Raw genomic sequence first — 23,256 nt, forward strand, 5'->3', positions numbered from 1 at the left:
TCGCGCTGGCGCTGCCGGGTCTCGGACGACAAGTCCGGGAAGAAGCTGAGACGGTGATTTTCATGCCGCACTTCTCCCATCCTCCTGGCTGCTCTCAGGGTCTTCTCGCAGTCCTTGTAGCTCAGAAACTTCATTATAATGGTCCTGGGTGCGGTAGAAGACCTGCTTGGGTTCACCTGGCCGATACGGTGCGCTCTCTCAATAACAGGTGCAGGAGTCAGAGCATCGCCCAGGATCTTAGGAAGCCACTCTTCCAGAAAGGCGCACATGTCCGTACCCTCAGTTTTTTCAGGGAGTCCAATCAGCCTCACATTCGAACGTCTTGCCCGGTCTTCTTGGTCCTGAACCTTGGTGCTCAATAGCTGAATCGTTTCCTCCAGCCTTTCTGCTTTTTGCCGGAGAGTTGTTACGTCATCCTCCGCTTGTGAGATTCTCCCCTCAGCCTCTTCAATCCTCCTGGCGTGGGATTCAATATCCACTTTGATCCCGTTTATTGCTTCCATCACATCGGCAGATTGTTTGGTGAAATCCTGCTTTAAAGAGCGAATCTCACTCAGGATGTCGCTGTTCGTGGGCATGCCTGCTCCCGCCGTCCCCTCGTTTGCACTATCCACGCTGCTAGCATCATCTGCGGAGGACTTAGCTTCTGCTTTAGCAGCGTCCCGTCGTATCCCAGTTTTGGATGTTTGCTGCCCTGTTTTGCAAACTTTAGGTGGCATCGTCCCCAAAGAAGTATTTACAAGGCTGTAAATAGTCGTCAATCGAGCTGTCAGTCGAGTTTCAGGTATATTCCAGAAAGTTAGTGGAGAGCTGTATTATCTGCGACTAGTCAGCGTCACGCCATAACCGGAAGTCCAAGTCTTATTTTAAAACAAAAAGGTAATCCAAAATAAAAACAAAAGCCTCCGTTACAAGTATGGCAAAGAAAATCACACAGGAACATGACGGGGCAGCAACACTGGGTGATAAACTGACAGACCAGCAGGGAAGACAGGAATAACAGGACATATACTCACAGGGGCGGATGAGACACAGGTGTAAACAATCAGGGCAGACTGGAACAGAACAGAGAAGACCAAGTACAAGTTAACGCACTAAGAAGCAGACTTTCAAAATAAAACAGGAAATAATCCAATACAAATGGTACAATCAAAGCCGAACCTAAATAACCAAGTAAAACTAAAACTCAGACCATGAGACGACCTGCCAGTTGACATGAGAACAGGGACGTCCCTCTCTGTCTTCAAGAAACGCTTGGAGATCCACCTTTTCCGTATTCCTCTTCTCTCCTGACTGTCTAAAGGACAGAACTAACTGAATCTAACTCTAGTCTGATTTGTACCTCTCTATTTATGAGGATTTTTGATTGTGTTTTCAACTCACATTTTGCAATTGCCTTCATGTTTGGTATACTACAAGACTCCCTCTACTTTTTCCTTCATTGCATTCCTCTTTTTGTAAGACGCTTTGGAAAAAGTGTCTAAAACCCAAGTTTGGCAATTTAAAGACGGTATGAAATACTGAGAATAATCTGAAAATCTTTATCAGAAAAAGACTCAGTTGCTATCTTTGTTTTCTTTGTTTGTCATGTTTTCTTTTTAATGTTCTGTCTTAATTCATCTCATTTGTTTCCATGCAACACCTGTCATTTTATCTGAGCCGGAGGCTCGGTTGGCTGACATTTCTAAATCCCCTGCATGCAGTAGCGGAACAAAGAGCAAATGGAGCTGAAGTTCGCTGGTTTTTATGTTCAGCTTCTCTCCTGAATGCGCTGTATGTATTTCATACATCACTCTTGTAATCTCATACTGCTTTGGTGTCATAAATAGGCATGTAAAACAGATTATTATCATCCTCCTCATTTATGTTGTGTTAATTGAGCACAATTTGTTCCCGAAGAACATGTACATGTAGGGTTTAAACTGGGGTGGGGGTGCTGTAAACATCCTTCAGACCACCACATTTGTGTCTTTACAGGACACAAGGTTTTTTGTCCTGTGTTTGCTGGTGTGGCAAGAAGTCATTTTAGGATTATGGAGATGAAAACAAATGCTGAAAGAAAAGAAGACCTGCCTACATGCCTTTCGTTTAGGCAGGTCATAGACAGACGTGGATGTTGTTTTGAACTCCGAATATCACACCACACGCAGTGTACGTCACAGGTAAACACACCTACCCATAACAGGGAAATATCAAATTATTCAAAATGACATCACATAATTAAAACAGACTGTAGATGGCTAGAAACGGCTCAAAAGGAATTTTCCCCAGGCTCGTATCGGACTTCGTGGCTTACAGAAAACCATCCTCCTGACATCTATGGTATGAGATAAATCGTCTGTGTGTGTGAGTGGTTTACTGAGTGGCAAGTCCCACTCAATCTACAAAAGACACAGAAGCACTTCTGACATGAAACGCATTACTTTGAAAGTCGTGCTGGGTGTCGTGAAAAAACTCCATGTTTCATGTCAAAAACATGAGTGCAATCATTTCCTTTTTGTGTCTGCGTCACTTGTACAAGCCAGACTGTCAATCCTCCTCAGAGTGGAAGTTATCAGTCCTGCACACATTTCTGAATTGTTTTTCTGCTGGTCTTTGCTGGTGTGGCCATGTTATCCTGCCTGTCCCCTTAAAATCTATCTCTCTATTCAGTTTTGTTCCTGTTCAAATGTTGTCAAAGTGCTTTGCACAACAGTCAAGCTGATGTATTTGACTTTATTCAAGATTCTGAGGAACAGTTGTCTTAGTCTGTATTTTGGTAAATCCACAGGTAATCATAGTGTCATGTTAAAGTATCATCTCCCAACAACGTTTTGGGCACATGCAGGCCCACATCATCACACTACCACCTCTGTGCTACAGTCAGTATTTTTACATGCACTAACAGAAAGTCGAATTGTTGCCTTAATCCGACCGATATTGAATTTTTAAAAGCCATGTATACACCTTAGTTTGGCTGTAGTCGAACAGAACTGACGCTTTTGAGATCGAGCTTTTAGTGCCAGATAATGCGGTCCTAATCCAAGTTATTTTGGCATGTATATGCAACTTGCGCTGAACCGAGCTACTGACTGCCCCGGGACTCCCCCTTCTGGAAGTGACGGCATCACAACAACATGTATGGGCTCAAATTAAAGCCATAAATATTTTGTATCTGTAAATAAACTTTGTACTTGTAGAAATATTTTGTGTGTGTGCAAAAAATATTTGTACTTGCAAAAAATATTTGTACTTGTAACAATATTTTGTGCGTGTGCAAAAATATTTGTACTTGTAGAAATATTTTGTGTGTGTGCAAAAAATATTTGTACTTGCAAAAAATATTTGTACTTGTAGAAATATTTTGTGCATGTGCAAAAAAAATTGGTACTGTAGAAATATTTTGTGCATGTGTAAAACATTTGGAATTAATTGTGGAATTAATTAGTCTGTGTGCAACATTGGATATACAAAGCTACAAACTTTTTTTTACAAAAGCTACAAACTTTTTTTTACAACTACGAATTATGGCAGTGTTTTGACGTGCCAATAATAAGAGCCAATCAGCGATCTTTGGCACGGGTTTCAAAGCGTTTCTGGAGAGCCAATCAGCACATTGCATCGCCTACTGACGTCCCCGCCATATTGGATGTGGCAAGACTGCGCTGTAAACTAATACAAGTAAATTGACTTATTTTCATAAAGCGCCTTTCTACAAAGAAATTTACGTTTTAAGTCTCATTTATTCATTCACACACGCACTAATATACTTGGGAAACAGTTAGGCACCAAATATTATATATTTAATATATAGGAGTAATTCATGTTATATCAGCTATAGAGAACAAGGTAGTGCCGAAAAACAATATATATCCCCCCTCACAAAAATAGAGACATATTTTTTCATCAACAAAACAAATTAAAAAAAATTCAAATAACAAAATGACATATTTGAACAATTTTTCAGACAATAAAATAACAATAACATTAAAATGTAATGTATAAAAATGTAAAATATGCTTTGTTGATGAGAAAATGTTTCTCTATTTTTCTTATTTTTGTCCTCCTTTGCACTTGTTTACTAATTGTACCTGAAGAATGCCAACATGAAAGTAGGTATGGTGCCACTTAGCGTCGCAGAGTCGAACGCACCTCACCCAATAATCGTTTGTCTTCTTGCACATGTATACTTGGATTTCTCTGAAGCTCCAGTTTAATCCTTAGCTAAATTGTTGCCAATAGCTTGATTTACCCGTAGATGTGCATGTAACCGCACTGACTGTTGGGGCTTTTCAGGCCACTCAAAATGGTTGCTGGTGCTAGAACCAGTTCCAAACAGGTTTTAAAAAAGAACTGGCTTGTTTTTCCGCTGAGGAAAAGGTGATTAACTGAAGCCACTAATATTTGTAATACTTGCACAGAACAGATTCTACAAAGCAAAGCAAAACATGAAAAGTGATGGATATGAAGTGCTTTTCACCCCGTCGCCCCCATCTTTGTAACAATGGAAATGGAGTCTGACAGTGTTTTTGTGGTTTTCTGAAGTCATCAATCTGTCCTTTTTTAGGTTGCTACGTCAAGTGAAAGAAGAGGGAATGCAGAAATAATTTCATGTAAGCTTTTAGTCTTTTCAAAAACCATTATTTCCCCCCTTCATGTGCAAAACTGAGTGTGGAACAGTCAATGGTGGGCAAATCACAAAGGTAGCAGTTTTTTTGCTGCTCCTGCGGCCAGAAACAGCCCCCTAACTATTCATCAAAACCCAATGTTCCCTCACCCTTCCACTTTACATCCATTTTACACCATAAGTGCTGTTTCCACCTCTCTGTCAGGCTTCTCCCAACGTCCCATGACAGCTTTCTCTCTGCATGGATACACAGACAATGTGCTGTTTGCAGTCCATTCCTAAGAGGTGACTGGCGCGGTAATGTAGGTAAAGGTCAGTGCAGTCCGAGGTGGATGCACTGCTGGGGAAAAGGTCACTCCCAACTGAGAAAGGAGCAAAGTGCATCTACTGATTTCAGGGCCACTGGCAGAGCCTTTGAGACCTTGGAGAACAACAGAGAGCAGAGGACGGTGAATAGGTTGATGCACTGCAGACGTGATGTTCTGTGGAGATAAGTTTGTGAGCCGTAGGTGGCGACACCGGGAGTTCAGGGCACGATGGCACGAATAAACAAAATCAAAACAAAATTTAAATATAGTTTTTAGCCATGTGTGTGTGAATGTTGGTATATATTCATTTATGCTGCAGCTCAGCGCATTACTGAGAGGTTTCCTGTTCTACAGGTTTATCACCCTGTGTGGGTCTGTCCATCGTCTAATAAAGTCATCTCTAGCCTGCAAGGAGAAAAAAGTAAGGCATGCAGGTAGAAAAGGAAAAGGAGACATAAATAAAGATTGGTGCAAAAAGGAGAGAGGCAGGCAGGTAGGCTGTAACAGGGAAACGGCAGAAAGAAAGAGGTGTACAGGGGAGGAAAAAATGCAAGGAGAAAGAAATAACAGCAGTCAAGGATTGTGATGGGGTGAAGAAAGCGAAGTAGAGAAAGCAAGTGAGCACTGCGCTGCGTGTCATTGGCCCCCTGGCATGAACAATCCATCTCGAATTGATCTTGCAGCTCGGCCCAGCAGGGCATTCTGAATCAATCTCAAATTGATCTCTATGCCAGAGGTCGGGAAAACTAGCAGTGGAGCTTATCAGAAATATAGTGGTGCTGGGAGGATCTGACAGGGAAACTTATCACGCTGCACAACAGGAAATGGGCTCTGAGCCCCCAGGACAGCATGAGGACGAGCCTGCTCACTCTGTGTGTGTACACACACACACACACACACACACACACACACACACACACACACACACACACACACACACACACACACACTCACACTCGATGTCTCTGCATGTACCCAACACTACCATGCACTGACACATGGTCCCCAATGTTCAGCACTGCTCAGGGAGAGTGTGGTGTGCATAGATGCAGACACATGGAGAACACACTCACAAAGACTCACACACACACACACATACACACCTCCCAGGTGTCATTACACACCTACAGGGTACCTTGAAAAATACTAAATTTGTTGGAGCATTATATGTCAATATGTTTTAAGTTAGACAGGTTAGATTTGAGGTCTGGAGCTTTTAGTGACTTATCACACACTTAATGTGTCCCCGGCAAGGCTGTGCGTGTGAAAGCCCCGAGGAAGATCGATCAATAGCAGCTCGCTCTGAGACGTCAGCTTAGGGGAGCAGCTCGGCTCTCCAGGCTAAGTAGAAAACAAAACCAAATAGACAATCATCGAAAAGTAGAGCTCCATTGATCTTCTTGCCCAACTCCAGTTTATATTTGCAATGTTTTGATTTGCAATTTCTGAATTTGACTCTCATTTTTCGTTCTCTAATTTACAGCATTGAATAATAGTTTAGTTAAATTCCAGTAGGTTAGAGCAATTGTTTTTCATTCATCCCTGGAAATCTAAAATTAAAGTGCTTCAACTTACTGGACTGTCGTGAAGTATATGAACTTAGTATTAAATGAGCTTATGAAATGAAATATAAAAGTTTGTAGATTAATACTATTATTACTGCCTAGATAATGCCAGGGCTCCCATTTGTTTTTCTAAGAAATTGTGGTCTTTGCCGTAGTGCAGCTGAAAGTAGCTTTATGTAGTTCAAGAAGGGACCACCGCACTTTAAAGAACTCACTGAAAACTTGCTAGTTTTCAGTGAGTTCTTTAAACTTGCTAGTTTTCAGTGGCAGACGAGTCTGCAGAATGACACACAGACAGGATTGGGGAAGAAAAAAAGCAATGAGTGAATGGGGGTGAGTAGTAGGAGTAATGAGAGGAGGGGTATGTTTGAGCATGTCAGCATTAAGGAGGCAGCAGGAAAGTTTTTCTGGGATGGGACTGGAAAAGTTCTCTGTCAGCACAGAGGAGTAATGGGGGTGAGCAAGGTGAAAACGTGGGAGTGAAACTAAGCATGTGACTGTGTGTGTATGTGTGGGTTGAGATAAATATATATATATATATATATATATATATATATATATATATATATATATATATATATATATATATATAAAAGCAATGTGGGTGCAATGGGACCTATCGGTGACTCTAGAGACCTTCACTATTTCAGAGTAATAACTTAAAACACATACTGATCACCCACAACGCTGATTATGACATTTCAACAACAGCTATCAAGGGTTGGAAATAGGTGGCAGCAAGTGAGCATTCAGTACTAGCATTGTATATAGTGTATAAGGACTAAGGAGTCAGGGTGAAGAGTGTGGGTTGTATGTTGAAAATATCCTTGCATGGACCAACTGTAGACCTGCGACCTGCAAGTATCATCCACCAAAGCTGGTCCACATCAGGCCAGTTTGCATTGTTTTGGAAAGAGATGCACTTTGACACGTAGCACTTGCATGGACATCCATGCAAACCTCTTACCCCTACAGTATTTATGCTGCTCTCCGAGGTCAAGGCTTCTTTCAGCAACAAAATGTGTATTTTAAACAAGACAAAGACGGATCAGGAGTGGTTTGGTGAACAAGATAGAGTCTGAGGCGTTGACCTGGCTACAAGTTCCCCAAAGCTCAATTTAATAATGATCATAAACACCTTAAAGTCTTGACTTGCAGCTTTACACTTTTTGTTTCTGTAGTCTCACCTGCGTGGTCCACAGATGAATACTCATACCTATCGTCCTCAAATACCATCAATTGTCAAACTTAACTCTAGCAGATAATATTCTGTAAATGTTAATAATAAAACAGATATTTTAGAAAAATGGCTCCGTCAAACTGAATCAAATTTTCCGCTTGAAGATTTCACGCTAGACGTGCTGTACTGTTTGTGCTGTCAACTTGCAGAGCAAAAGATGTGCAATCTGTGTATGCGTGATTGTGCTCAGTCACACCAACAGGCTGCATGAAACTGTGTAGATTAATAACTTAAAAGACCCAAGTGTGTTTTTGTTTGTTTTTACGCGGTTTAGGAAACTACACACACGCTTGGTTCTGCTTTTATAAATCTCACTCACTGTGGAAGTGCATCTGTGGCAGAGAGTGTATAAACATTTTTCTCTGACTACACATAATTTAAACGTCAGGAGTTTTTCCTGTTATTTCCCTCCAGGCATCTCTGCTTTCTTTGCTCCAGTGGAGAAAGCCAATTCATGAGTGAACATTTTTGCTGAAGTCTAAAGATGTACAGATGCATCTCAACTCGGTTCTCGCTGCATTGGGGGATTCGGCACCGATTTCAAACGCTCCTCACGAGTTTATATCGTACATAAAGTGTTATGTTACGCATACAGTCCGGAAAATTTGCCCGGCATCACGTCTGAGGACTCGGTGACAGACAGTGTGACGATGAAACTCCCAGGGTGGCTGAATGGAGAAAACTCTCAGCTGAGGTATTCATAAACATATACCAAAGTGTCAATATACTGTGAAGCATGAAATGATGAACTTTCTGGAAAATCAATTAGAAAAAGTAGAATTGTTAAAAGAACAGAGGGGCTGTGTTATGCACTATGCCAGAAAATAAAACACAAAGCATGTTAGTGATTAATCGAAGTAAGAAATAAAACAAATAAATAATATAATTGTGTTAAGAATCAATACTGTCATTAGTCGGTCCTTGCCATTGATTTATAACGTGTCCCTTGAGTATACTACGAGCGGCAGGTATTGTAGTTAAAATCCTATAAATCTTACTCCCCCTGAAAAGGTCTCGAGTGGAACGGTGTGGGAATGGTGATGAATAATTAGTGGACTGGAGGTTCACCTTTTACATTCACGAGACCTCGTTGATTCTGTACAAGCTGCATGAAAACATCTCTGAGAGCTGCACAAGTGTCACATTAATGTCGTCACTTTTGATGTTTTCTGTGTCTGTCAGTCTCCGTCTCCGTCAAAAAGGTACCAGATACACGGAGGATGTTGACAGAGTGCGGCAGATGTTAGCCGGGACTGGAGTATCGCCCAGAGAGGATCACAGTGTGCAGTCTGAAGTTGACTCTGCAAATGTCAGTCCTGTCGATCACAGTAAAAACAAGAAATAGTCCTCATGAGAGTGTTTCTGAATGGCAGCTCATTATTTGTCTGCGATATCCTCCCAAATTTCAAATCCTCTCCTGATGGCTTGCTTTTCTCAGTGGCTTGATGACAAAGTCTTACAAGATGGAGCTACGCACACACCGACATCTTTTTCTACATCTTTTGTGGCAGCTCCTTCTCCTTTTTTTACTTTAGGTCAAGAGTAAACGGGTTGATATTAGCTCTCTGAAATTATGCTGCTTTTCTCTGCAGCTGAGCCAAAGTGACTTTTAGCTTTTAATACCTCAGTAATTTCAGGACAACGACATTGTTCGAGAAAATGATGCAGGGACTTGTAAGAATGGAAAAGGCTCGGAAGGATTAATTACTCCTGGCAGCCTTTGGTAACCTTTCATCTTGGTTCTTCAAGTGAGTTCTGACGAGGACGGTGTCAGAAGAGGAGTGCTGATAATTCTCAAAAGGGGGTTGTGGGTGCGGAGCGCTCTCTCTGAACACTTAAGACGTTACTTGTCATCTTGTAGTATAACGCAGCTAATTGGCACTAAATATCGCAGCCTCTGAAATTTCCAGTTACTGATACCAGTGTGACCATCAGATTTTTATAAATGGAGGTATGTGCGCTGCATCACTGTCGAGCTGATTACACGTTAACCAGCCCAGGTTTTTTTTTAATCTACTGTAGTTCAAAAACAGTTTTCAAAGGCATTTAAAAGGAAAAAATGAAAAGGCGCATCATTCGCTCATTTTGTTATGAACTGAGCTGTGCAGATGGTCTTAAGTCATGCAGAGGAATCAGGCTTATGCCACTATAAACACAGCCTCCAGGGGGATTAGACCACACTGCCAGTCTCTTCTCGGGGAGGATTGTTTCTACCTCTAATGCACATGCAGCTATATCCACACTTACTTGCATATACATGTATACACTGGCTTTAATATACTCCTACAAATGAACATGTAAAACAAAAGAAAAGTGTTTTTTATAAAACATCTGTGTTATCTTTTTATTCACATATTTTTTTCTGGTGGTAGGAGATAAATGAGTAACAACAAAAAGGCTTTGGTGCTTTTAACTGCAGCAGACACCTGTGCTGTAAAATCACCTAATTCAAAAAGCAGACTGTGTTAATCTTCTGTTTGATCAGTCCACATGCCTGTCCTGTCCTTGGCTCCCCCTTCATACCGTCTGCATTATCACTGTGCTTGTTGTATCACTATGCACTGTGCTCATCCGTGGTCCTTTGAATATTTTAAATGTTTTAAAGCTTTCTGCTGGATTTAGTTGGAACCTTTTTCGACTGCCTTTTAGATGTACAATCAAAGTCCTGCAGTAAATTACAGCAAAGTTCCGTTGTTACAGGATCTAATGATGCCGTATCTGTCTCTTGTGACCCCCCCCCCCCCCCTTTCTCTCTCTCTGACACAAATGAATAGAAAAAAAGTCTCTCTGGCAACAGAAAATCTGTCAAACTTACTGAAGTAAAACTCAGCCACAGCTAATCCTTTGACCCGTGGCGTTGGCCAGGAATGTCCCCGACCCGAAGGCTGTAGGACAATCAAACTGATTTCTCTGTCATCTGTTTAACGAACACTTCACGCGCCCTCTCTATTCCAGGTAGCTTTTATTCGGTCCACTCTGACAAGGTGGTCTCTTCTGAATACGAGCGTGAGTTTACTCTGATGAGCACACTCATGACGGGGAATAAAAGAGGATTCAGATGAACAATTTGAGAGCAAGACAAAGAGTCTCTCATATACTCTTGTACATGATTCTCTTCAGAGTCTCCTTCTCCTCCCTGATGACACGTAGAGCCTGTTAGGATCTCCTCAACAGCCGCCCATTCAATCCCTTATTGATGCCACAGCAGTCCCTGGCTCCTCTCTGTCAATGTGCTGCACTCGTGCTCCTCTTTTTGATTGTGACGGTGCAATCAAACCCAAAGGGCTGTCGGTTATTCACTAAAAATAGGAGGGATGAGCGCAGTCTAACACATAAGCCTTACCATTTGCTGCCTTTTCTTGGACTGAATAAATCGCACTCTGGCTGTTATTCAACCTTGAAGCATGTAGGGTGTAGATGTATGAGCTCCTTGGGTCGCCATCACTCTGCAGGCCTCTGGGCCGGCTGGTAATGGATTTGCAAGACCAGATTTCATGGTGATGCGTTATTGATTGTCTGCTCTCCAACACGTGTCATTGATTTAAAGAAGTGGAGTGTGTGATTGTGCATGTTTAAGTATGTTCTCGGGACATAATTAAGATGTTCTTCATCAAGTTTTACAGTTCCCTAAAGATGAGTGATGACTGTGTGCACGTGTGTGTGTTTAGGGAAATATGACTGAATTTATTTATCATTCCACAGGTAATATTATGATTAAAATTCATCATGTAATAGATCAGGTGAGATCTTTTTACAAATAAATCATCCACATGAGAATGTAGAATATCTGATATGAAAATCTATATTTTGCCACAAAGCAGTCATGTTTATTGGTTCGCAATATTACTTCCAACAGAACAAGAGAGCTGCGCAAAAGCAAAAGAAAATGACTGCATGACTATGAATCACAGCGGAAACAGGTTTTAATAACTTTTTTTTGTTTATTTTTATAACAAAATAAATATAAATGATTGCCATATGGAAAGTATTGTTGTCCACTAAGAGAGAGTGAAATACACATTTTAAAACTACCGTAAGCGCAGCAGCGTGGCGATCGCAGATGACCAAGGGAGCCGACTATAAATCAATCATATTAGAAATGCATTTAAAGCTGTAAATATGTTTTTTTTCTGCTCTAAAATTGGACATTTAAACATGGAGGTCAATGGAGATTGACTCGCTTTTGCAACCAGCCCCTATCGGTCAGTGGAGGAACTGCAATGAATCTTAGTTTCACATGAGCATCGATGCAGAAGTAGGATTGTTGGCGCTTGGTCCCGCATTAGAAAAAAAACCTACTGTGTAGACGGAATAGGAAGGAAATCTGTGTAGATGTCTACAGCCCAAGAGAGTGCTTTGTAGGTTTATGGTTTGTAGTGTAGAAGTGCTCTTGAGTGATCAATAACACTAGGGAAAACATTATATAAATATACTCCATTTAGATACTTGTGCACATGTTATACAGCCTGACGAATCATAGTTGCATTTTACAAGAAAACCAGAAGAGAATCTAAGACTACTAAACTGGATGTGAGTGAAATGAAGAGACGGACACCGACAGTGATTAAATGAAAGGGAAAGAGGGAGTAGATTAGCTCAGTCTGTCCTTAGAGTGTCTGAAAGGGCGAACAAGCTGCCCGCACTCCGTTTATCTTCCCTCTCCTCCCCTATTATTGCCTCACTGCTCTCATCCTCATCACGCTCACCCGCAACATCCCATGGTCTCTCGGTCTTCTGTGTCCCCTCTAATTTTCAGTTTGTGTGCATTTTCTCTCTTTTTTATGTTACTTTTTTTATTTTTTACAAGCCAGGAGGAGGGGAAAAAATCCCTCTGCACAGTTTTCACACACATTATCTAATTTCTTCTCAAGTGCATGCTGTTTTTGGTCTCTCTGTGTAGGAGTGGGTTTCAATGTGCTTTTTCTTGATTACTTTGCTGAGTTTTGTTCTCCGTACAGTGCATTTCGTGGTTACTGAAAAGTAGGCCGTGTTGCTACTAGCAATTACTATTGCACTTAATTGGGAAAATAAATGATCCAAATGGGAATTTTCCATACATCTGTAAAAGTCATGGTATCTGGATGTAATATACACCACTTACTTCCTGACATGAAGTGATGGAGAAAAGCACGGAGCCCTGCAACTGTACGGTGTTTAAAAAAAAAAAAGAAAACTGCCATGAACTCTGCACACTGCCTTTTATGAAATTCCCCCCAAAAATGCTCCAAAGTTGGGGTCAAATAGGGCATTTTCTTCTCTATAATCGAACAGCTTCGTCTAAGGTTTCATTAGCTGTATTTTTATCATGCCTCATTGTACTCCATTTTTACACACACAGTGAAACAGTCCTTTTTGACCTTTGTCTTTCTATCACAAATGATAAGAAGCTCAGGGAGTCACGTTAAGAGGACGTTAAGAGGCAATGACACCCAGAGGGAACATAAAAAGGCCTATAATCATCTAAAGTCCTTTGTGTTAGTCAGTGAAATCTTCACTTGAAAATAAACCCTCATCATTATTTCACTTTGCAAACCAACAGAATCTTTTACATTCTGTTAAACTGCATCTTCCTGCTGGGTAATTGCATGTTTGTCAGATAGGTAGCACCAAAATTACCAGAGTCATGGCCTTAGGCGTCAGCTCTGGGTGTCCTTGAGCATCCACGGGGGGTCTATTCTTTCTAATAATGAAAATTATAAAACCGAATGATAATGTTGATGCTATTCATTGTTATGCGTTTTAACAGCCAGCTAAACAACACATCTTGGTCGACCTTAAATAACTTAAATGAAGTATAAGGTCATGGAAATGCAGAGATTTCTGGGCTGGGCTAAGCCTGCAGTGTTTCAAAATCCTAACACTGCCTGTCGCTCTCATGTGTAATGTTGCAAATTTGACGTGTTCAAAAGGACTTCAGGACATAAAAATAAATCATCTGCTCCTCATCTGTACTTTACAGCTTAAGATATAAATATATAACATAGATTGCTGTGTTATTTAGTTAACACTGACTGAAAATGTAGAAAAAGTGTGCTAGAACAACCTTTAGTGGCAATAACTGAATATTAATTTTCTGTGTGACATTAGTAGTCTCTGAGTGTTGTCGAGGGCACTCTTTTTTTTACAGAATACACACTCCTGAATGTTTAAATCTGACTTCTACTAAATCAAACCTTGCTATTCAACCATATTCACTTTGTGACAAACGGTCCTCTAGACATTTATCCTGATTAGGCTTGTTTTCTTTTGTCTCAGGAATCAGGGCTTGGTGTTCAGACTTACTAAAGAATTATTATAAAAGACTGCACAGTGAACAGCTTGTTCCATCTGCCTTTAATTGACTTGTGTGATGAGTTTGTGTGCTTCTTAACCAGCGATTGGAAAGAGGAAAGCTCATGCGAGACATTGTCAACGAAACAAAATAATGCAACTTGACACTGAACCGAGCATTGGATAGAAGTTGTTGAGAGTAGATTTCTGCAAGTGTTTTGTCTTTGTCAGAGGACAAACTGGACTACGCAGCTCCTTGGCTGAGGAGAGCATGTGGAACATCACACTGGCAGGAATTTCCAGGGGTCATTGCACAGAAATGTCACAGACTGTAACTACTAAGGACGTAGAAGACGGCAGCAAACAGGAGCTTCAATGACTGTTGCTGTGCATCTCATACGGAGATAAAAGAGTAGCTACTCTGTGAGGACTGGTGCCCAGATTGTTTTAGTTCATAGCTCCATTTATGGCACGTTACATTGCATATTGATGGATTTGTGGGAATGGTTCAATATGCTGTTAATGGGAAACTGTCATCTTGTAATGGATCAGCGAGCTGCTATCAGACAGACGTGAGTGTATGACAAAATTCCTGATGCTTACACAGCGTGTGCGAGAAAAACAATCACGGCTCCGTGCTGGTCATCATGAGATGTGGTGTTCATTTTTGAGCATTACAAATTCATATTTATGGTGGTGATAGAGATGTAATCCTGCTCTGCTGATCGTACTTGCTTATCCATGAAGTTGTTGTGTTGAACTGAGTAATCCCGAGCTCCTGCTGGCTGGTTGCTGCGGGGACACGTTGTATTACTGTTGCACAGATTTGGCAAGGGAGAGATGTGGTTTGTCAGCGTTTTCCTTTTTCAATTTTATTATCAGAAGCTTCCAATTTTAGGAAATGTAATCATGTGTTCATTTCATATTCATTTGTTTCCACTCTGTTTATACAGAAGACTACAATAGCAATTGTTGTTCTCTGTGTTTTATTAGATGACTGGAATTTATTGTTGAGCTGGTGAACTTAAATTTTCTTTGGAGATTACCAAAGCTTCAGATGTAGCAGGGGGAAAGATGGATGAATGGATTGATTAAAATAATGTGCCAACTAACATAATATTACTTTAAGATTTAAACTTTTAAAGGTACAAACTTTTAAAGGGCTGCATTGGGATTGGATCCCGCCGGGTCCCGCGGGACCGAACGCAAATTTCGCCGGAGCGGGTGGTTTGAACTTTGCTGCGGGCGGGAACGGGCAGCTAAAAAAAATACTGCGGGGTCGGGATGTAGTCTAGCGACAATATGGAAATCAATGAGGTGGAAAAGAACCTCAAACAAGGTCTTTACAAAACAAAGACAAAGCAAGGCAAGTCAGATATTTGGAGAAACTGCGTTTAGTGTCTGTGGAGCATCTTGGAAGAGGATTGGGACCGCAGTCGGTCAACAACATTCTCTTCCTCCACAGCAATATGATGCCCAAGTGATTCATTTGTTAAATGTATTTGTTCCATCCGTTAACATTGTCTATTTTATGTTATTTCTTAGTGTTATTTGAGCCACTCACAGCCTACTGTCGTTGCTATAACCTCAATCACATAATTGATGCGTGCGCGAAAGGCGAAATAGCTTGACATCATGACAATGATGAATTTGCATCTAACTTTCTGTCAGGTGACCTATGAACTGTCAAATATCCATCAAGCTCCACAATTATCATGTTAACATTAAATCAGATAGATTTGTCTAGGAAATGTATCTTGCGGGACGGGAGAAGACACAAAATCAATGCATCTCTATTATTGTGTGTGCATGAATTCTCAGAGTTTTGCAGATGCGGGCAGGAGTGGATATAAACACTGCGGGAGCGGGGGGGAGTGTAACACACACATATTGCGGGTGCGGGCAGGAATGGTCAGAAATGCAGCGGGAGCGGGATGAAGAAAACAGTCCCACGCAGGGCTCTAATACAATGTGTAAGATTGTAGGTTAAACTGTAAGAGAGTTTGAAAAAACAAGTGCATTCATGTCACAAAAATGATGACAATGTATTTGGCTGCTGAGATATCTACCAAGACAGCATGCTAAATAATAACTAGCTTTGCTTCGTCCACTCTCGTAATACCAGTTTCTGCCATGTGTGGCGGTAGCAAGCTCCCTAACAACCTTTGTACAACATAATGGCCACGGTTACATGATGTTTTTTAATTCGGAATTAATTATTCCAAATTAAATACTACAGAATTAAATTATTTTCCTTCGAGTTTACATGGAAATAGTAATTCCGAATTAAGGTTTACATGGAAAACACGTTTGATCGGCTTTATCCAATACCGCTTAAGGTCGGGGGGTTGGGAAGGTTCTGATTGGATAGGGGGGCGGACCGGAAATTACGTCTACCAGAAGAAAAAAACAAACTTAGCCGCTTAGCCGCTACAACTTTGAAAAGATCACAATTTTTATGTTTCCTGCCATCTGTTCTTTTAATTATTTCCAGGTCCTCCAAGCTATTTATTAAATAAATCGTCTCTGCTCTTGACCACCGTTTACTGCGTGCTGCCATCTTGAAACTTTGTTTAGAAAACAACCCCAGCGCGGAATATACGCGTCATTGCGACAGACAGGGAACGAGCAGCGCAGAAAGACCGGAATTAATTGTGGAATGAGTGTATACATGATCTCGGAATTATTCTGTTTGGATTTAAAATCAGAATAAACCAGCCACTTACTTTTAAGTTTAAGTTTAAGTTAAGTTTAATTCGGAATGGTCATTTTCATTCGGAATTCCGTGTTTACATGGTAATTTATACTCATTTTTAGGGTGCTTTCACACCTGTGGCTCGTTTGTTTTGTTCCGATTCAGGGGCTGAATCGATACAGTTGTTCCGTTTCTCGTTTGTGGAATTTGTGTTCACAAGGCAAACGTCTGTACCGTTTCAAAGCTGTTAACAAATTCCATGCACTAACCAGCTGCTCTCTGATTGGTCAAATGAACGCGGAAGGAGTTTCTTCTTCCGCACCCCGGGAAAAACAACACGCCCCTTTCAGCGCAGCGCAGACCGCAGCCGTTGGCTTTGGCTGATTTATGGTTCCGCGTTACACCAACGTAGAGGCTACGGCGTAGGTACTGCGTCGATTTAACGCGGAACCATAAATCAGGCTTATGCGCTCGGCGCAGAGCGGAGCCCGGCAGCGGACGAGAGGCCGCCTGCCGCAGCCGGGTTTGCGCTGCTGTTCATTTCGGGCAGCGTTTGCGCTGCGCAGACCCTGCCCGAATTGAACATTGTTTAATTTCATACAATGTTTAATTTGTCCTGTGCTGGGACGACATCTCGGCACGTCCAATAGGAGAGAAGGTGGTGGAGGCTGCACCGAATCCGCTCCTTGCGCCGGCAGCACATACACAATGAATGGAGTTGTATCGATTGCTGTGTGGATCATGTTCTCACTACAAATAAAAAAAATGAACCGTTTCAGGTCTTGATTGGAATCGGGCCGAGACCACCTCTCCTAGGTGATCTCGGAACGCTTGTTTTGTACCGTTTCAGGGCGCGATTGTTGTGTGCACATATACCAAACGTTCCGATCTTTAGGGGGAAACGTTCCCTGTTCCGGTACAACTGCTTGAAACGGTACAGGTGTGAAAGCACCCTAAATCAGATTTAATTTTGATTCTGAATTAAAGAGGAATTAAACTTCCCATGTAAACGCACTGAATGACACCAAGAATGCAGAACTAAATTTCATTGCAGTTCCTTGCCGGTAGAGAGATCTCCTTGACTCCCGTGTTAAAATGTTAGACTTCAGAGTAGAAATAATCATATATTTACGGCCTGGTTCAAAAAAACGTTTTGGTGTCTTTTGATTTCTCACTCATGACAACTATGAAGGGGGATGAATTTGTACTACGTCAGTAATTAAGCAATACATTTATTTCTAATATGATTGATTTGACCGTCGGCTCAGCCAATGTCTAGCCGCCATCGCTTCCTCATCTGTAATCGTCACGCTGCCGCGCCTAGCAAAGCGACCAGCCGTTTTTACTAGCCCGGCATCAGCTAAATGTCACAGTAATTTTTTTTATTTCGCAGTCGAGTCGCCATGTTAAATGATATATTCTGCTGTAAATGTCTGCTGACAGCACTGGAGACTTTCTGCTGACTAAGATGGTAACCAAAGCTAACTTTGATTGATGTGTGGCGGGCATGTTCCCGTCGGCTTCCCTGGCAACGAAGAAAAAGAGGCTTCAAAACCAGTTTTCAGGAACCAATGGGTCACGTGACTTAATGCTTCATCTATTGTTTTTGCAGGCTGACTTAAACTTTAGAAAAGAAAAGTGTAAAAGATTGTGCTCCCGGTTAGAGATTTTGATATTGTTTTTAATTTAATTATCAGATTTTGGGGTTTGATTATGCAAGCGTAGACCGACTCAGTCTGTGCAGATATACTGCCCCCATTTTGATTGGACTGTGTGTTCAATTTTTGCCTTCACATTACATTGCACATTGCTCCTTTGACAAAATCTGAATTTTTCACATAAATCTCAACTCCATCTCTCGTTGTTGTATCTAAATTTGAGAAATCAGTTACCATTACATTTTTGGAAGCAGTAAAGCACAAGTGTATCAATGAAGCTACTGGAACAACTGATCTCTTTACTTGCTCTCTAGAAGGCTCCAGTAGCAGATGTGATGAATTACAGAACAAATACATCTGCTTCTTTTCTCGATCTATTCTTAAATCTAACAGCAAGTGTTTCTGTTAAACAAAAACACATACTGCATCATTCACATCAATTTAAGGTTATTTATACAGCACCTTTTGAAAAACAACTGGAGCTCAGAGTGCTTTACAGAATAAAGCTAAGCATGAAAGAGCAACACATGACAAATAAAAGTAAACGCAGTTAAAACAGCAATAAAAGGGGTGCACGCATAAAAGCATAGTATTAACAAGGTTACTAAAATTATTTAAGATGAATGAATAAAATCTCAGAAAGGAGAATTTTTAGTTTAGAATTAAAATCCATGAGTCGTCATCATTTCCAACAGCTGCAATGACTAACATCAGTTGTTTTTGTCTGATATTTTCTGATGTTGTTGTTTTACTAAAAAAAATCAAGAACAATGAAAGAATAAAATGTCATTCACTGTTTTACAGCCAATGAAATTAAAATAGCATCTGTCAAGATTTCTTTGCCGGCTGAGCAACAATCTTAATAATTCACTTCAGGCAGTTTCAATCAGACACACACACACACACACACACACACACACACACACACACACACACACACACACACACACACACACACACACACACACACACACACACACACACACTTTACAGGTTTTTCCAAAGAAAAATCAATAATTCTGAGAAACTGATGTTTTTTCACTCAGCGATTGATGTCGAGTCTGTGTTCGGAGAAATCTCTGGGAAGCGACTTGTCTTTTCCCAGCATGCCCACACACACACACACACACACACACACACACACACACACACACACACACACAGGCACAATGAGCTGAGGTGATTTATAGTGAGGCACATCAAATGGATTGCTTTGGCACTTGAGAAATTATGAAAAGAAATTAATTAGCCTTTAGTGACCCTGCTGTCCATCTGGTGCTCTGTCTTCTGGCGCCCGGCTGCCTATGTTGCATGTAATTGCAGTTTAAATGGGCTGTGCTTACCTGTCAGATTTATCTTCACTAAACCCCATGAAAACACTGTGACATCCCGTCATTACTGTAACATTGTGGCATTTCAATGACCCAACCATCGTGAGAAAATGTAATAACAAGATATTATTTATTCTTCATCAGATAAGTAACACGCCATTAATATTTCCGATATGTTTACACAGTAAAATTATTACACAGAATGATGTTGGGGGCTGCGCAGGGGCCGGGTTTATATTTTTTTGCATCTTCTCTCAGTACCTGGATGGGGTTTCTCCAGCTCCCTCAAGTTATTTTGAGCTTGAACTTCTACCGTTTTTAAAATTGTTACATTGGATTCGATGTTAGCAAGTGGAAATGGTGTGGCTTAGTTGTACATGAAGCAGAAAAGTCTGATCAGATCACTCAAGGGGCATTTGGGAGCACACTTTAACGCCAAGTGTGAACGCAACTGCTAAGTGCTGCCCACTTGTGATCTGATTTCCCAGGACATGTGTTAATGCATTGTCTGATAGGCTTAACAACCACCGCCCACACACACACACACACACACACACACACACACACACACACACACACACACACACACACACACAAACAAGCACACACCTAACTAACCTCAACTTAGTTTCTTATACCAATGAAAGAAAAAAAATGCATCCCAATTTCAGTCATACCTTTTGAAAGAGGAAACAGACACCAGCAGTGTTCAGTAGGTTGCAAATTACAGGATGGCAAATAGATGTCAATAAATCTAAGACACTATGATAAGGGTGTGTATAAATACGGAAACACCTCCAAGTACATCTTACAACAGGAAAGAAAAGGCAGTAGCAGTTGTAAATGACGGCTAAAACAGAAAAAAGGTGATTTAACAGATGGACACTGTCTGCCACAGTCATTTTATTTCTAGATAGAGGAGTGAATGTCAAAATAAAGGCACTCAACAGAAAGTAAGCAGCAGCTTAGTTCTCCCTCTGCGACAATTTTGGTGGATAGCTGCTGTTTTCTATGTTTTTACTAGCTGAAATCACCCAGAGAAGAGAGGCTGACTCAGATGAGAAGCCGAGGCTTGTCTCTGTACTCCTGTGTCCTTCTGTCACATGACTACATAACTGATGCAGGATGCAGAAGACAAATTCAACAGAGAAGCCTTCTTTATTTCATCCCCTAAAATGGATGATTAGGAAGTTTCAAGAGGTTTGACTTAAAACAATCAAGAACAACTTGCAAATCTTCTGTGTTTTGAAATAGGACAACAGGATTTAAATTGGATTGAAATATTGCTTTGCCTTTTTGGTAAGTGTGTCATTCAGAAATAAGCACTTGTTATAAATTATTTTGAAGTTTCCCGTCCCTTAAGGTCTGCAAAACAGCTGGCATGAGATGGGGAAGAGTCTGTGGAAGCAAAGCTGGAGGAGATGTGATTACAGTCCACTCCAAAATAAGTGCACACTTCAGATCCACATGCACACAGAGGTTTTAAGGTTTTTATTGTTTTAATTTGTTTCTCTGTTTACCTGCACACATACTCGTGTTTGTGTGTGTGTATGAGAGAGAGAGATGGAGAGAAAGTAATTCTGACTGTAGGAGTATTCACTTTACTCCCCTGATGTTTATTCTGACAAAAACATTAATTTAATTCTTAGAAAGGAGCTGTGTTCACTCAATAGAATAACAAACCCGTTGAGAGACACAGATAAGCAGATGGCAGAGGCCTTCAGTCAGGCAGATTTCTGAATTATTATAGGAGTGTTCTGAAAAATGGCATCATCACTTGATTATAAGGAAACAAGCAGTCAGAAATCTGTCAGAATGATGTCGGAGTGTGTTATAATTAATTTATTACCCCTGCACATAGTTACTTGTATTTTTGTCTTTTTATAATCACAGTTTATGTTGTTTTTGTATTTTAAAGTGTCTGTAAATATGTATGTAATTTAAGTAATAATAATATTTATCAGTCCATCATCTAAAATCGTAAACTCTCACTGAAAGGATCTTACTGTTATGTTATTCATTTAATGGTCTAAATGATTATAGGATGGTAATGAACCTAATGGGAATAATTAGGAGAAAACTGAATAACAAACAAAATAAATGGACATAAAAGGAAAAATGTACTTATGGGCTAAATAACCTAAAATAGTGTGTCATGCAGAGAATGATGAGAATACTTAGCTGGATATCAAAACTGATGAGTTAAATCAAATTTAAAACGGAAATTTGAGAACTGATCAATTGATGAAAACCGGACTAAACTGAACTAACATCATTCTACATCGGCCAATTTGTGACATCAACCCAACATCGTCTGCACCTCTTCATGACTAACTTAAACAAAGCAGTTTACCTTTTCCAGCAGGATATGTGTCTGCAACGAAAGGAACGTGGCAAAAGTTTGACCGCTTCTTTACGGCTTTGTATGTCTGGGTTGAAATGGCAACGTTAGTTCTGGCTTTTAGTGAGTCCTGCAACCATTGTAAATCCTCCCTGTTGGTTCCATTCATCCTTTATTTAGCAGACCGTGATGGTCACAGGCTGGTTACAGAGTAACAGAACTCTGAACACCTGGATCTTGTTGTTGAAAAGGTGGACGTTAAAATAATAAAAATAAATGTCATGTGAAGGTTCCAGACGCCAGTTTCACTACAATTATCAGAATGTAATCTCAGAAAACACAAAAGCAAATGAGAAAACGGTGACATTACAAAAACACAACATTGATAGAAGGGTAATGATTTATTAATCATATAGGTTGTTGGTTTTAGCTTTTGTCTAATTTTTGTTTTGTGATGTGTTTTTTCTTTTTAATGCTGCTTTCTCTGTTTCTTCTTTTTTATTTTATGAAACATTTTCCCTGAAGATGTATGTGTCCGGGTTTGTTGTGCATCTTAAACATTTGTGTTTTTAATTGTCTTCTATATTCTTATTGTTTATGCAAAATTATACATTTTCTTTCTCGGCCCGTCACTCAGCTCTGCAGTTTAATGTCTTTCAGCTCATTGTCTTGGTTTTCTGTTTCTGCGCTGCATTGGGCAGCCTTTGTTTTAATAGTGGTTGTTTCCCCTCATGAGTGCAGATTTTAGCTCCAGGAGTTCAGTGTTTTCACTTTGATCAACCAACTGATCAATATTGTATGTTGAATCTGAAGTTTATCACATCACCTTGATGTAGTGAGACAGGGTTGTGAGCTGTCTACAATTAGCCAAAAAATAATCACAATATAGGGAAGGGGGGGGGGGGGGGGGCAAAAAAATCTCAGGGCAGATTTGTGTGTGAGTGTGGTCTGTTCAAACAGATATATGATGGATAGAATATCAAATGACGACAGTGAGTGAGTGAGATGGACAGAAGTGGAGACGAGGAGGGCGGGCCACATGGAGGGATTATTAGCGACTGGTTGCAGGGATTAGGAAGGAATGCTGAGGTCGGATGCAACAGAATGGGATCTTTCTGAAGCTTAGCGTCACTGTTCTCTCCTCCACTTCCTCCGGTCCGCTCTGCAGGTGCACTTCAACTACCAGCCCGTGTAACTTCACTGTCAAATCACTCACCTGCGTTGGATTCTCTCCGTGTCATC

At 40.7% G+C, this 23,256-nt stretch overlaps 1 protein-coding gene across 1 annotated transcript in view; it reads left to right on the forward strand.

Moving 5' to 3' along the window:
• LOC133456494 (C-type lectin domain family 18 member A-like) overlaps positions 1-23,256 on the forward strand; it is a 124,141-nt gene that overhangs the window by 85,217 nt on the left and 15,668 nt on the right. The window lies entirely within an intron of this gene.

Source organism: Cololabis saira, chromosome 2 (assembly GCF_033807715.1).
Source record: "Cololabis saira isolate AMF1-May2022 chromosome 2, fColSai1.1, whole genome shotgun sequence".
In the NCBI taxonomy this organism is placed as follows: domain Eukaryota; kingdom Metazoa; phylum Chordata; class Actinopteri; order Beloniformes; family Belonidae; genus Cololabis; species Cololabis saira.